This window comes from Lissotriton helveticus, chromosome 8, assembly GCF_964261635.1.
Source record: "Lissotriton helveticus chromosome 8, aLisHel1.1, whole genome shotgun sequence".
NCBI lineage: Eukaryota > Metazoa > Chordata > Amphibia > Caudata > Salamandridae > Lissotriton > Lissotriton helveticus.
Window position 1 is genome coordinate 1,401,702,233 of NC_136069.1, and position 17,205 is coordinate 1,401,719,437.

Sequence of the window (17,205 nt, forward strand, 5' to 3'; positions counted from 1 at the left end):
CAAAGAAGTGAAGTACTTTGTCGTCCTAAGGAAGTAACTGCCTGCCAGATTTTGAGATGTCCACCGGCCAATCAGGCATCTCTTGCATCACAGTAACTGCCGTCATCTCGCATTCATTAAAAAAAAGAACCCGGAGGTTCTGCCTACATTTGAGAGCGATGATATCATCGAGGAACCTGTAATTTTCAAAGTTTCATGGTAGCCCGAAAAGTGCCTTAAGTTAATTTTCTGCTGAATTTACAGTAGTCGGTAGTCTTGTGCTGTTGGAAGGGAAAAACTCACATACTCTTCCAGTCAACTACTTTTTTTAATAAAGCTACACGCTAGTAGGCAATTTATATCCTTCTGCTAAGGAAAATCGTAAGGGTGCTATTTAGTGGCGATTCATTTATCTTGCTTGCAGCTGTATGCAACATCAGCCCATGACATCTAGTCATGGCCGGACTGGGAAGAAAAACCAGCCTGGCAATTCCACTTGACTGGCTGCTTGGCCGGGGAGGAGGGGGGGTTGTGGCACTGAGACACTCTAATTGCGAGCACAGTTGGCACTTTTATTTTGCTACAGGGGGCCAATATTGCAACACTGCTGCAAAACCGGCCCCAGTGACAAAACAAGCCCCACGGCTGCAAAACTGGCCGACCCCCATGCCTCTGGCCCACCGGAAAAACGCCCGGTGTCCGCTGCGGCCAGTCTGGCCCTGCATCTAATTCACTGTTGAGTTGTGAGCGAGCCTAGAAGATAAAACAGGCCTCTTGTTTCAAGTATATCTTTCATTAATAAACTTAATTTTGTCTGGGCCACATTCATTGTTAGGAATACTCCTGTTCGCAGACTACACTTCAGTCTTGAATTGTGTTAAATGAGCAACATATCAGTATCCCAAGGTGCAGCACCAAGTTATGGTCAAGGTTTATGAAAATCCAAGAACTAGGCTGCCTGATGTATTTGGACACCACCCAGATGGAGGCTAATGTATGACAGAAGGCACTTATATCTTTTCAACTGTCTTATATTTTTGACAGTGCAGGTAATGCCGAAAATCCAAAGTGCTATCAACAGTGGCAATGGTGGGGGCATGGAGATATGTATTTGACTAATTTAATAATTATAGACCATATGTTTATGGCGTATAGTTAACTTTTGTTTTTTAAATCTAGAACAATTCCTTGTTTGCCATTTTGAAAAGACAGGATGTGATACTAGACCCTCTGCGCCATGTGGTGCTTGTATTTAAAACATTCATAATGATTACTATTAAGAGCATGACATTATCTGTCAGCATCAGATATTGAATTCTTCACCTGAGCTCTTGCCTTGATGCATGAGTGATTCATTGATTGTCGTTAGTGTCCTGAAGAAGGAACATGTAAAAGTGCATCCATGGACGGTTGGTGTGGAAAGTTTGGCTGAAGAATACAATGTTACGTATTGATTTGGATATCATGAGGTCACTGAAAGTCATACAAAACAGTGGACATCCTTGTTTCAAGAATATATTTTTAACCCCTTCCATGCTGATGACGGCCGGGAGCCGTCATGGCACACAGTGCTCGTGTGCTGATGACGGCTCCCGGCCGTCATGACCGCACCCGTGATCGGAATGTGTCGCACAGGCGCAGAATCGCAGCCGCGCACAAGGGGTTAAAGGGGTACTCAGTCATCATATGTTACCAAACACTTAGCTCATGATTCTCAATATAGCAGTTTTTTTTACACTTTGTGTAAAGAAATATGTACTAACCTTCTGTGTTCTTCATGAATTGTTTAATGTCAAGTATTATGTATTTACTTTCAATTGTCTTCACAAATGGTATGTGTAATCTCTAAAAGCTATGTATTATTTATTAGGTCCTGGCTGGTGTTTCTGAAGACAGGCAACTTGCTGTGTTGTCATAATCTGGCATTCAAAGTAAGTGAATTAATTGTATTTTGTGTCTCTGTACACTTTTCAGTTAACAGCCTAGTTCAATTCCTCAATATGTTAATAAGATTGCATTTTCTCTCTATTGAAAGCTTTTAAGTAAATAACATTTTTGTGTGTTTAAACATACTTAAGCTATACCCTTGTGGCCTAATTTATTTTTAAAAATAGTATAATCTCATTTGTATTCTATTTTTGGACGATTCTAACTATTACAGACCTCTGATCTGCAGCCCATTGACTGCATTGGCATAAATTGTTCTCTGGAAAATGGCCTGCTGTCCCTCTGCTTAAAGAAGTGCAAATAAAGCCTGATATATATATATATAAATAGCTGTTATAGATTAGTAGTCGGTATTGAAGGAGCCGGCTTCCACGTTCTAGATTTATCTGGAACCCTAGGTTGATCTCTCTTTTTATTTGCATGAAATTGTGGAGGGGAGAAATGTCATTAGCCAATCAATCATTACTGTTCCAATGAACTATGACTCCAAAGAATCACAACCTCCCAATTAAGTTTGATTAATTTATTACAAAGCCAAGAACAGATAGACATACAAGCACCTTAAGATGAGGGTGTAGAAATACATTGGAACAAATACAAAGCCAAACCTATGGGTGAAATTAAGGCAGTGCAGCCTGCACAAGATAACCAGTTCCCGCATCAGGATACAGAAAATGATGGTTCCAACATCAAGAGTCCCCTTCATTGGAGGTTTCTAGGTAAAAATCATTATTCTGTCCCTACACTACCACTAACATGACATCCCTACTTAACATTTCCACAAGGCAAGTTCTGTAAAGATGTCAGCACGGGAACGCTCCCTAAAGAAGCCTCTTCACGTGTAAATGGGTCAAGTAGCATACGGCTATAGAGCTTGTTCTAAGATGTTCTCTCTCTCATCGCAAGGCAGACGTTCTATGTACACTGTCCCTACTTCAGTAAATTAACTTGCAAGTAATATCCTGAAATGAATTCATCACGGCATCCAAGCAAGCCAGCTCCTTGTAGGTAACTTTCCACTCTCCAGCGAAGCTCCCAGGTCTTGGCTAGATGACCTTGCTTCCCAGGCTCGCTTCGATAAGAAAGTACAACAATCCTTCATTATCAGCATCACTGTTGAATGTATCTTCTCCTCCCTAGCCTAACTCCTAAAACAAAGGACCTTATTGTAACTAACAAGGATGAATTTCTCCACCTGCAACAGAAAAGTGAGAAAGAACAACGTAAACATGCACATGAAATTTACTAGCTCATCTAATGCGAGAGCTTCTAGGGGAAAAATACAGCTCAGGTCTACAAATTCACATAAGAAATAGCGCATAACTTCATGAAGCACACTTATCAAATTAACATTATTACTGAGCCATTCAAATCAGCACATTGCATAAGCACATCAATTGTGTGACTACTCACTGGCTACATGTACGAATTCTACAGTTTCAGTTATTCGTCTAACCACATATAATTGCAATTCTAATCTCTTAAAGTTTACATTGGAAGATACCCAACACTTCACTTTTCACGTTATTACCATACACGTTTTAATGACCCAATGTTAACACAAGGCACCCCTACAAAGGAAAGAGAAAAATGGCACTCATAAATCACTATCAAAATCCTCCAACACATATTTGACTGTAAACTACTTGACTTGTGCAAGTTCGCTGTCTAAACAGCTAGTACCAACAATTATATCACTCAACTTTTCATGCTCTCCTAAGAAAATGGAGATGAAGGTGCATTAGCGTTCTTCAATCTATCCATTATATTCAACATCATAGTCTACACCAGTGGTTCATAATCTGTGCTCCGTCGACCCAGGGGTCTGCAAATACTTAGAGAATTAAATAATAAAGTTTATCTGAATAAAGATGATACAAGTATGACTGAAAATGTCAAATGTTCGGTAAATGTGAAGGAATTTGAAATTGGAGGTTAATATTAAGTTAGTACCCTAGATTGATTTTTGGGAGCAGTGCAAGTGCATCAAATAGAATATAGTATGGACAATATGTGGCTCAATTAATTTAGAAATGCTCCAACCTTCCCATTTAAATGTGTGTGTGTGTGTATGTGTATATATATGTATATACACATATATATATATATATATATATATATATATATGTCCTACGTTCGCTTTCCTTTGAGCAGAAACCGAGCTGACACAAATGTGTGTGTGTATATATATATATATATATATATATATACACTTGTGAATTGAATAGGATATTTCATAATTTGTGTATTTGTTTGATGACTGAACTTTTTGTGTATTGTTTTGCATTTCAAATCAATGGGAATGATTAGTCTAGGGTCGCTGGCTTCCAGAAATGACTCATTGGGGTACCCGGATTCCAATTATGATTCAGAGGACGTCCCTAGGTTTCAGTAATGTTTAAGTGGGGGTCCTCAAAGATCAGAAGGTTAAGAATCACTGGTCTACACAATCCTGCTCAATAGCTTTACAAAACAATTGGTTATGTGTCTGTTTCCTGAAATGAATTGACAGTACACAGATCACTAGCATATTCAAGAAAGAACCTGTATTATACTTTGATCCCAGACACTTCTCCTGTCCATCCTAATTTTTAATTCTGTACATGTTCCTATCGGTGCCACTTATATGTCTCTGCCACCTTGGCACACCCTACATTTTTTAAATGGATGGTTCCAACAACTTGGAATTCCTCACAATCTACCTCTCAACATTTCACCACCAATGTCCCTTATGTGGGCTTTGCTCTAGTGACTCTGAATGAGAGTACTTGTCGACAGAGACAGTAGCTGAAACCATCAATGAAAAATTGCTGCTTGACAAACATGTTAGCCTTTTTCTCCACCCTTTTTTGTCTGTTGCACCCTGGACACCAGCAGGGGCGTCTGGTGCCATTTGAAAGTGGTGGGGCGTACAATTTGAGGTGGAGCACACCGTGACGAGCGAGCGCACCGAGAAGGTGCATTTTCAAGCAAATTAGAGAACACATGCACTTTACTCTTCACAGTCAAAAACGAAGTGAGGGTTGACCTAAACTAATTGAGTAGCTGATCCAGCCCAGGTTTTAGCTTTGCACTGTGAGTCTTGTAGTCCTGGTCGTATAATGAGATATATAGGTCTACAAGTCCCAGAATGCACAGCAAACTCCTTGCCTGGATGAGCTAATCATGCAAAGATCTAAGAAACATGGGTGCTCTGATCCAGTGATTCTCTAGAAGAGGGTTTCCCATTTCCTTGCAAGAGTAGCTCAGTCAGTTCAAGTTTTTTAATCTGTTTACTAGGATAAGTAGTCACAGTTACAAAGTCAGGACCAGGAGTCCCAGAATACAAAGAAAAAACTATACTGTATGAGCTGCTCGCACATGGACCTGGGGAATTTGAAACCTCTGAGTGAATGTTGACAAAGCTCGAAAACAGCACATCAACAAGCAATGGGGCATCTTGGAATCCTGACAGCGGGTGGTGATACAGTCAGATCTAAAGGGAAATATTCATTTTTTCATTGCATGGTCTATTATACACATGCAACCGATTACATTGCTTCTTTCATCTAGATTTTAGTTTTTGAACATATGCAAAACTGCCTCCATGCCTTAATATTGATTCATATAATTCTGGTTTTCCAGTACAGGAGTTTGCAGGTGCCGGGCACCTGTATTTATTTTTGAGGGCGGTACTTTGATTTTCATCATCAGATTCACCCTGAGAAGGACAGGGAAAGACAGAAAAGAGAGAAAGAAGGAAGAACAGAAAGTCAGGAAAACAGTGACAAAGTATGACAGGCAAGGAAAAGACTCTACATGATATGTATAATGCAGAAGAAAGTGTAGAGTGGTTGAAGACAGAGGCACGAGTATGGATCCAGAAATCCTAGTATTCAGGGACACGGACCACTAAGAAAAACTTTGGGCCCCTGCACTTATTTTTTTTCAGTAAAAAAGTACTTCAATCATAATGAAAAATGCAAAGTTACACCACACTTAGGAGTGAGCAGTTGTGGCCGCAGTGGGAAGGGTCAGTGTCCTGTTCCTGGACAGAGGGACTAACAGCCTGATTCATCAAGCCGAATTGCGCTCGCAAAGGGCCAGAATCTGAGAATCTGGCCCTTTGCGAGCGCAATTTTTGCATTTGGAATTCATCATCCCAAATGCAAAAATCAGTAATTGCTAATTCGCTAAATTGCGAGGAATTACATTTAAGGAATCTCTATTTGAGATTCCTTAAATGCAATTCATCAACCATTTTTAAATTGCTAATTCGCAATTTCGGGCCGCTATTTACCGAGAGGTCAGACCTCTCGGTAAATAGCAAAAACTTAGAAAAATGCTTTTAAAAGCATTTTTCTAAGTTGCATGTTGCACACACACATGTCCTTTGGACATGTGTGTGCGCAACACCTGTTTCAATTTGCATTTAAGGGGTGCTATAGGGTGTCCTTTGGACACCCCTGGCACCCTTTAAATCGCTATCTTATTTGCGATTAGCTAATTGCTAATCGCAAATAAGGAATACTCCCCATTCATTCCTATGGGCCTTTTGGCCCATAGGAATGAATGGGGAGTTTTTCCTTATTTGCGATTAGCAATTTGCTACTCGCAAATAAGGAATGTGTAGGAATCGCTATTTATTTAGCAATTCCTACATGAATACCGTTTTGCGAGTCCTTAATAGCGATTCGCTATGAATCGCTATTAGGGGCTCGCAAAACGGGCCGTTGATGAATAAGGCTGATACTCCTTAACAATTGTACATAGTTGCGACTTACAATAACACAGGAGTAAATTGAATTATGGCTGCGAGGTCACCTTTTGCGAATGCCTGGCTGCTCCATTTTGTTTGTAAACCTGGTTTGCAAGTGGAACTGACTTTGTGAATCAAGCCCTAAGTTAGTTGGGAGATGGTTTTGTAGCATTGAGCTGCGGTGTTCTGTACAACTTAAATGGTAGGCATTCCATTGGTTCAAAAAAAGAGATTAGACACCTTTTCTAAAATATAAATAGTTGACCTCATGTGGTGCGCAGTGAGAGGACTTGGTCATGCACTTAAAGATACTGAAGAGCCAAGCATGCAGCAGAGAGATCTCTGCACCAAGTGGCGACAGCTAGCACCCAGAACTGTTGGTGCTACTATTACACCGAGGGACCCTTGTACTCATTGCACCCCATCCCTGCAGTGCAGCCAATCTCTCTCTTATGCCTATGCCACCTTGTGAAAGGATTTCACCATGTGCCTCCTGGTGGCGTTCTCTAATCTCTCGCCCAGTGTTACCCTAGTGAGTCCCCCTTCTCTTTTTGTCTATATCTAGCTCTCTTTTCTCTCCCTGTCTGTTGTTGACCCCTTGCTCCGTCTGCCATTCTATCTGCACAGTGCAAACTTTTGTCCTATCTTGTTACAACTGAGGGCCTGCCATGCCCCCTATCTGTGCATCCATTTCCCCAGGCTGGGTCTTGTGATCTTGCACTTTCTACCCTTAAACTCTCCCAAAGTATACGTGAAGAGTACTCCTTCCATCTTGCACTCCTGTGTCCTTTCCCTTGTGACAACACCTCAGTATCCTTCCTTGGTCCTACATCCATCTTGGATCATGACCGGTTTGCTCAAATTCAGCAGCCTAGTGGCGCTACTTAGTGATGGTGTCATGTTACGTCAGAAGGCCTGAAAAAAATGCCTTTTCTCTGTATAGGGCTACTCACGGAGACATTTTTTTTCACTGGTGCACTAAACATTAGTGAACTGTTCCTAGGGAAGGCAACCCTGAGTAATCAAAGGAGACAGGGAAAAACTATTTGCCTCAATTTTCTCTATGCTGACTCTGTTTGTCTGAGACTGCAATGGCTGCTGTTCTGATTGTACTCGTTAAGCAAAGCAGGTCATTGAAGCTTTGTATCTCCAATTAAGGGCCCTGTGTGCTGGATAATTGTAATCTCTCTTTGTGGCACTGCAGTGGCTTTGTCAATATGCTCCCAGTCCCCCTTGACACCCATACGACCAACTTTTCATGCTCATAACCGAAAGCACTATTAGGGTTTCACAGTACAAACACAAAACTATCCCTTTGTCATTTTCTTGTTTTCGATGTTTTCACGAGTGTTGCTGAGTCCTGGCGCTCCCGTGCTTTGTGCAGGAGCCCTACAGCCTAGTGCTCGTCAACATAAGACGCTCTCAGCCATAATAATAATAAAGGAAGTCTTATAATGCGCGGACTTAGCCCAATGGGCATCAAGGCGCCTAATTCCAAATCCAGCTCACGACAAAAAAAAACCAGGCAGCTCAACCTGTATAGGCTCTCGAAAAGCACCAAGTTTTTAAAGCCTTTTTAAAGAGCGCTAGAGAGGGGAGGACCTTCAACTCCATCGGCAGGATGTTCCAAAGCTGTGGCGCGACGACGGAGAAGGCCCTAGCTCCCCATCTGGTAAGCTTAAAACGAGGGACAGCAAGTTGAAGTAGTCCCGATGAACGCAGACACCTTGTAGGGTGATAGCGAGTGAGCAGATGACTGATAGCGTTCTTAGAGCCGTCCTCCAGAGCTCTATAAGTTAGACACAGAATTTTAAAATCAATTCTGTGCTGAATAGGAAGCCAGTGAAGGTCTCTCCTCGCAGCAGTAGCAGAAGAGGCCCTGGGTAGATCCAGGACAAAGCGTGCAGCAGCATTCTGCACAATTTGCAGACGGTGAACAAGGCCCTTGTTGGATTCCATGTAGAGAGAGTTACAGTAGTCTAGCCTGGAACCAACAAGGGCAACTGCAATCTGCTTGCGTGCTTGGAGAGACAGATAGCTGCGGATTCTATTGAGCGTCTTGATCACGCCCCAGCAGGTCGAGACGGTCCGATTCACCTGTAGGGACATCGAGAGTGAAGTGTCGAATACCACACCCAGATTTCTGGCAGATTGCGAGGGAGTGGGGCAGATGCCAAGAGAAGTAGGCCACCACTCACTCGACCAGATGTCTTGGTCCTTTCCAAAGACCAAGACCTCAGTCTTGTCGCCATTTAGCTTCAGGAAGTTGGCAACCATCCAATCTGCAACGTATTGCATACAGGACCTGAAGCTAGAGGCAGATGATACGACAGAGGACTGAGTAAGTGAAACCATAATCTGGGTGTCATCGGCGTATGATACCACCTCCATCCCCTGAGATCTTACCAGCCTAGCAAGGGGGGCCACATAGATGTTGAACAGGGTCGGACTTAATGCCGACCCCTGTGGCACCCCACATTGCAAGGATGTAGCTGGGGAGAGGTGGTTGCCGAGCATCACCCTCTGTTCCCTATCAAGGAGAAAGGAGTGGAGGAGACTCAGGGCCGAACCCGTGACACCTGCCTCCCTAAGCCGAGATGTTAAAATGGCAGGAGACAAGGTGTCAAATGCGGTTGTGAGGTCCAATAGCACAAGAACAGTAGTTTGTCCGGCATCCACCTTGCGTCGTATGTTATCGACTACAAAGGTGAGAGCAGATTCTGTGCTGTGATGTTTTCGAAATCCGTGCTGGGTAATGTCAAGATACTCCGCAGCTTCAAGGAAGGAAGAAAGGTGGCAATTCAAGTGTGCTTCCAAAAGTTTAGCCGGTGCAGGGAGCAGAGAAATCGGTCTAAAATTTTTCAAGAGACCAGGATCAAGTGAGGGCTTCTTAAGGAGCGGCCTCACAATGGCCTTCTTCCATGTTGATGGAAAAATGCCTTGGGCTATGGCCTTATTCATCACCTCAAGTAAAGGGGGCAGGAGGCTATCCCTGCACTCCTTTAACTTTTTTAGAGGCAACGGATCCAATGGAGAGGAGGACTTCGTTTTGTCAAGGAGAAGATTCAATCCCTCCGGGACATAGAGGGAAAATCAGAGAGGAGGCTAGGAGGAGCGGTAACCAGTGACTCGGAGGAACGGATACCTAATAGACTGTCTTCATCCAGAGAAAGACGTTGTACCTCTAAGGAAGTATGGATATCAGAGATCTTTTTATGAAAAAAGTCTGCAATATCGTCACAGAGCCGTTGAGAGCTGACTACGGGGTCAGGGAGTTGAAGGGAACATAATGAGTCCGCAATTTTAAACAGCTCCCTGGAAGAAGTGAGTGAGCTGGTCAAATTAGAGAAGTATTCCTGCTTCTCTATTACCACTTTTTGCTTATACTCCCGCAGAGCAGACTTATGTGCCTCCCTGTATATGGGATCCCAGGATTTCCTCCATCTCCTCTCACTGCTTCTGCAGCCCTGTCTTAGTAGTCTAAGACGGTCAGAAAACCATGGCGCAGATGGTTTCCGCCGGGCTACATATTGTAGGGATGCGGGGGCAAGATTTTCTACTGCTTTAGTGATGGAGTCCTGCAGATCTTGTGCTGCCTCATCCGCATTTTTTAGGGAGAGGGCCTCTGGTGTAGGAATAAAAGGAGCAATAGCCTCATTGGTAAGAATTCTAAAATTTCTCCTAGAAACAAAAGGGTTAGTCCCCTTCTTAGTCAGATTAGAGGTGGAAAAGGCTAATTTGAGGGGGACCGCAAAATGATCAGTCCACACCAACGGTAGAGGTGTACCGCTGGAGAGTTTTGGATCATTAGAGAAAACCCCGTCAAGAATGTGACCTGCTGTGTGAGTAGCCTTGGAAACAAGCTGAATAAGATCGCAGGCCCCAAGAGATTCAACCAGTGATGACGTATCCTTAGCGTGGACCTCATCAAGATGGAAATTGAGGTCGCCTAAGATGGTGAAGGAGGGCTTTCCAAAGTAGGGTTCAATAATCCTCAATATGTCTGAGACAAAATTAGCTCTATAGCCAGGCGGCCTGTAAATCAACATACCCGTAAAAGAAACTGTAGGGGCACATGTGATACAGAAGTAGAGAGCTTCAAAGCGATCTTGGGGCGAGGAAAGTGGCTTAACCGTACATAGCAAGGAGGATTTAAAAAGAATAGCAATACCTCCTCCTCTGCGTTTAGATCTATCAAGCCTATGCAGGGAATAGCCCTCAGGGATGGCTAAAAGAAGGTCATGGCCAGAAGAGTCAGAGGCCCAGGTCTCTGTAATAAATACCCAATCAGGCTGTCTTTCATCCACAAAGTCGTGAAAGGCAAGATTGTGTTTGATTAAAGAACGCGCATTTAATAGAAATCCAGTATTATGAATAATAGTAGGCCTTGGGGAGAAGGGACAGGGGATAGTCGTACCGCTAGCTAGAGGATGGAATAGGGAAGAGCAGGCCCTACATCGTCGCGAGTGTAGTATCCCTAGCGGAGTAAGACCATGTAAAAAGGGGCATGCGCGTGGTCTAAGAGCCAAAAGCGACGAGAATGTATAGCGCAAGCGAGTCTTACCAGGGTGAGGAGGAGCGGAGACCAGGTCCAGCCCGACCTGCAGCCCGACCTCAGCGCGGACGGGCGCAGACGGGCTGAACTCTGGCGTAACTCCGGCGTCATTCTGGCGTCCCCGCAGCGCGTGACCGCTGCGCGTAAGCATGGCTCAATTTATGCACTGCTCGCCTCCTAGAGAGAGGACTAGAGCGTGCAAACGACCCCCCCAACCTAAGATGGCCGCCAAACAAGACGAGGACGCGGGACCCGCCAAGTGCGGTGAGCAAACTATTACAGTGCGTGAAAGAGGGGCTGAAGCGCGAGTATGCGTGGCCGTCAGAATTAAAATCAGGGTAGAATGCTTAAAAATAAAATTAAATAAAAAGACAAAACGGGTACTTTAAAATAGCTATTAGCTACTAGCAGGTCGCGCTGCAAGTGAAGCGCTGCTGGCAATGCGCTAGGCTGCCATGGAGGTGACCTGGGGTCACCTGGCAGGCGCAGACATTAATGGTTCCAGTTTCTTGCTCTGGAGGCTTCCCTGCTCTGTTGTATTTAAGAAAATAACTGGGCAAACGACGAGACTGCTGCTCTATATATATATTTAATCTATTTAAACATCTGAAATGCAAGTTCCTGTTCCTCCCCCGCCAGCTTCGGAGCGCTGTACAGGTTTAATGAGCCCATGGAGTCAGAAATAGAGTGTGAGCTAATATGCCAAATTAAAAATTTTTAGACTTTAGCTTGGGCCGGCCGACATGAGTCAAACTCGTGGGGAGGTGGGGGGAGGAATAAGAAATTACCTTACCGGGTGAGGTCCCGAACCGCCTCCATTCCAATTCTGGCCGGGTCCTGGTTTTCCTGCAACGAGGTATAGCTTTGCCACAGCATATCACGTCATGTCACGTGCACTGCAGCACTCCCTGACCTCGTAATCGAAAGCTGCACCCCTCAGGTCTCATCATCAGCCAATACAAGCCACACCACCATTGGAGGAGGTGAGGCCAGTTTTCCATAGAGCCACCCACTTCAGCCTGGTCCCTCTGAGTCTTCCCCGCCCTTTTCCATTAAATGAATGGAACGCTTCAGACCCCGCCTTGTGCCAGAGCAATATACGCCCAATAGCAAGCCTGTGCATCGCTGCTAAAACGCATTCCAAAGTGATGTCACAGGCCAGGTTTGTGCCTTTAGGGCGAGAATCATCACGCTCGCTCGGCACATGTGTAATGAGGTACTCCTGCTGAACGAAAAAAATCTAAATCCTTCATAAAAGAGCACATTACCCTGCCACCTCGTGGGGAGAGGGAGAAAAAACGACAAGCATCTCTGGTGGTCAAAAGTAAGCAACCATTAGCTTTTTGACTAGGCTGCTTGTAGGTTTTTCGCCCCCCCCCTCCCCCCCCGCGATGGCAGGGCAACGTCCCTTTCACCCTTAAACACCATCCGCCCCTGGACACCAGCACCCAGGAAAAATGCTTGGAACTCTTTTGACTGATGATTTTTTGTCATATTGTTTATCAATAACTTATTTATATCTTGAATCCACTGCACATCTCAAAACAAATCTCTCTAAAACTAACCTCTTTGGTACCATTCAAAGAGTCATCTTATCACAAATGAATTCTAGCGGCTAATTCTGTGCAGGAATTTTGGATGTAGATCTAACATGTTTACATTTTATAAGAAATAACGGTGAGGCTATATATATATATTACCTACTGGCGGTCACAGGTAGGTAGTTATAGTTAGGACCTGTTGTCCATAGGAAAAGCGTTTTTTGTTTTCCCAATAACTTTGGCGCTGGTTGACGAATCTTCGCGAATTTTCAAAACTAGTGATCAGCTCCGGTCAGCTCCTGTCTTGAAAGTTTCGGGGTGATTCGTCAAGAGAAAAACGGGGGTCCCAAAACGCGTTTCCCCATGTTATTTTCCATAGGAAACTTTAGACACAGCTACAGCCTGAACTGCTGAACGGAATTACACCAAATTTGGCAAAAAGGTAGCCCTTGGTTCAGAAAGAGTCCATTTTGTTAAATGGTGTAAATCCGTTCAGTAGTTCCTGAGAAATTCAAAAAATAAAAGGTGGATAATCAATTTTCCGTAGGAAACTTTAGCCAAGGCTACAGCCCGAACTGCTGAACGGAATTACACCAAATTTCGGCAAAAAGGTAGTGCTTGGTTCAGAAAGCAACCTCTGTTTTTAAATGGTGTAAATCCGTTCAGTAGTTGCTGAGAAATAAAAAAAAAAAAATGTTTTGATATCTGGGGTAGCGGTGGGTTTGCGAACCCTCCCGACCACGAGCTTCACTGTGATTGGCTGCCAACATTCCAAACCAGTAAGTGTTGGCAGCCATCTTGTGACTTGGTAGAACAGTCACAAGAAACCAGTGAAACTAAGATAAAGAATAAGAGAAGGGGGCAGGGTAGAAACACGCTGACCCCTAGGCATGCTCAGGGGTTCCCACAAGGACCCCAAGGGCCCAAAAAACATTTTTTTAAATCATTTTGGCAACATTCGTGCTGGGGTCGTGAACCCCGCCGGAATTATTTAAAAAAAATGCGCTTCATTTAAATGAGGCCCCTGGATGGGCCAGGTCCCAGGGGCACTGCCAATTTATTAGCGGGGGCCTACAAGGGCCCCCGCAGCCCTGAGGACCGCCACTTCTCCAGGGCTATGTTAATAATATGCAGGAGGGCACGCGGCCCTTCCGCAGCCCAGGGGACCACCACCATCTTTTTTATTATTGTGTGGGGGGCCTCCAAGGCACCCCCAAGCCCAGGGTACCATCACCCCCGAGACTTTTCTTAAATATTTGCGGGGGCACACGGCCTCCCCGCTGCCCCGGGGATCGTCAACCCCGGGGCATATTTAAAAAAATAAAATAAACCTGTGTGGGGGGCCCCAGCCCCCCACACACCTCGGGGACCGCCACCTCGCCAGGGCACTAAAATGCAAATGCTGGGGCCCGTTACGGACCCCCTAGCCCTGGGGACCACCACCTCCCCGGGGATTTAAATAGTTGGGAGGGGGGCCATGCCGCCCCCTCCTGGAGCCCTTGATGGCCCTGGCGACCGCCACCCCACAGGGCCGCCTCCTGCAGTGACCCGGGGTGCCCACCCCCAGGACACTGCTGTTTGCTATGACAGGGCGGGAGCCGCGCGGCTCCCGCCCTGTCATAGCAAACTTGCCTTGGATTTTGGAAGCGAGAGCAGGGAAACCTGCTCTCTCTTCCAAAATCCAAAAGCAGATTGCTTTTCCACACGGGGAGCTGCATGTCAGCAGCTCCCCATGAGGAAAAGCAATGCCGGCTCCCGCAGGAGGCTGGGGGCCTGCGGGGCCCTGGGGGAATTGGGGCTCCCATCACGGTCCCTAACGAAGAGGCCAGGCCCGGGGGGATGGAGTCCCCGGGGCCAGGAGTAGCCTGGGAGGGGGGCCACGCGGCTGCCCTAAAAGAAAAAAAAGGAGGCCGGCCCCGGGGGATGGGGGTACCCGGGGCCATGATTGGCCTGAGAAAGGGGGCCACGTGACCCCCCTCCCAAAAAAAAAAGGATGGCCAGGCCCCAGGGGATGGGGTCCCCGGGGCCAATAGTGACCCCCTTCCCTATAATAAAAAAACATAAACAAAAGGAGAAGGCCGGCCCCGGGGGATGGGGTTCTCGGGACCAAAATTGGCCTGAGGGGGGCTGGGCCCGGGGGATGGGGTTCTTGGGCCAAAATTAGCCTAGGGGGGGCAAGTGGCCCCCCTCCAAATATAAAAGAAAAAGAAGAATGTTGGCCATGAACCGGGGGATGGGGTCCCCGGGGCCGAAAATGGCCTGGGGAAGGGGGCCCCCTTCCGTGTAAAAAAACAAATAGTGGTCAGGCCCTTGGGAAGGGGGTGCCCAGGGCCCAAAAAATAGGAAAGGAAGGGGGGGCCACATAGCCACCCTACTAAAAAACATAAAATAAACAAAAGCCAGCATCGCGCTGGAGCCACCGCCCCCTCCCAGCAACACTCTGAAAACGTGCCCTGTGGCGCATTTTAAGTTGAGGAATTGATTCCCCTTCAATCCATAGGGTCCCTGGGGGCCAACTAGCCCACCAGGTACTTCCAGTAAGCGCAACAGGGCTGCGTTGCAGAGAGGTGGTCCGAAGCCACGCCCCTTTTTACACTTCTTTGCAGCGCAGCTCTGTGGCGCTTACTTGAGGTACCTGGTGGGCTAGTTGGACCCCAGGGACCCTCAGGATTCAAGGGGACTAAATCCCCCAACTTAAAACGCACTACGGGGCGCGTTTGCACAGTGGTGAAGGGAGGGGGTGGGGCCTGATTTGACGTGTGTAAAAACTCCCTGTGGCGCATTTTAAGTTGGGGGATTAAATCCCCTTGAATTCTGAGGGTCCCTGAACTGCGCCTCCAGTAAGCGCCACAGAGCTACGTTGCAAAGAGGTTAAAAAGGGGCGTGGCCTTAGACCACCTCTCTGCAACACAGCTCTGTGCACTTACTGAAGGTACCTGGTGGGCTAGTTGGCCCCAAGGGACCCTCAGGATTCAATGGGAATTAATCCCCCAACTTAAAACACACAAGGGGGCGCGTTTGCACAGTGGTGAAGGGAGGGGGCGGGCCTGATGTGACATGTGTGTACTTATCCAATCACTCCGCCAAATCCCAAGCTCTTATAAATTCACCATGCACTCTCCTTGCAGTACTCTATTCATCCAGTCACTACCCATATGCTCATGCAATGACCTAGGCACTAACACATGCACTGCTACAATACCCTGAGCACTACTGATGCAGTCCAGCCATCTCCTTGTCACTACCCATGCACTCCTATAATCACCCAGCCAGTTCCATGTCCTTATCTAGTCACTGCGCCAAAACACAAGCACTTATAAATTCACCACACACTCACCTTTCTTCATCTTTCTGGACTTCTGTTGCCTCTTTCTGCATTTCTCTTCCTTCTTTCTGTGCTTTTCTTCCTCTTTCTTCACATGTCCTACCTTTGTAGGCATAGTTAGAAATTAGCATTTAAAAAACCCTTTGAAATTCACTGAAAAACCATAGGTTTCAGGGACGTTATAGTTAGAAAATAGCATTTAACCCCTTGCATGCTCATGACGAGCTGAGCTCGTCATGAGCCACGGTGCTCTGGTGCTCATGACGAGCTGAGCTCGTCATGGCCTTTAGAACGCTCGCATGCTGGGCTAATTCCCCTGCTGTGCGAACGTTCTAATGAAATGGGTGTGGTCATGATGAGCTCAGCTCATCATGAGCACACGAGAACTGTGCTGCATGACGAGCTGAGCTTGTCATGAGCACCTGGGCGCTGCGCGCGCCCCCCCAGCACAGCGGGGGAATCTGCCCAGCAGGGAAGGGGTTAAAAAACCTTTGAAATTCACTGAAAAAACCATAGGTTTGAGGCACTTTATAGTCAGAAATTAGCATTTAAAAATCACAAAAAAACCCACAGGTTTCAGGGACGTTATAGTTAGTTGAACATTTCACTCGTACAAAACCAGAGAAATGTGGCCGTTATAGTTAGTTCAGCTAACTATACCCGCAATGCACTGCTGATGAAGTCACATATTACATCATTCATGACATGGTCAGTGACATTACTGATGACATCATCCACGTGATAATCTGATGCAACTCCTCATACCCTAATATAACCTTTGATACACCCATTCTAAAATGCAGGCCACCATTTTCGAAACCATAGACACACCAGTACCAGTTAGTACATACCCACACACATCCACTCATCCGCCCATACAGTCACTCATACATGCAGTGAACCATCAATACGGCATTATCATATGCACTCACATATCTATCCAGACACTCCCACACCACCACTCATCCATAATGTTACGCACACACCTAGTCAGTCATGTTAAGAATCAATCACACTCCCATTTACTCACCTATTCCGTTATACACACACCACCTCGCTTATTCAAACTAACACATACTTACATTCTTGTACAATAACTAATACAAGCACACACTGATCC

At 45.7% G+C, this 17,205-nt stretch overlaps 1 long non-coding RNA gene across 4 annotated transcripts in view; it reads left to right on the forward strand.

Annotated features, from left to right (window-relative positions):
- The window catches only part of LOC144773384 (uncharacterized), an 898,081-nt gene that overhangs the window by 581,867 nt on the left and 299,009 nt on the right, over positions 1-17,205 (forward strand). For all 4 annotated transcript variants that reach the window (XR_013599969.1, XR_013599968.1, XR_013599971.1 and 1 more), the window contains exon 4: positions 1,850-1,910. This is a non-coding gene — a long non-coding RNA (uncharacterized LOC144773384). The remainder of the gene's footprint in view (positions 1-1,849; positions 1,911-17,205) is intronic.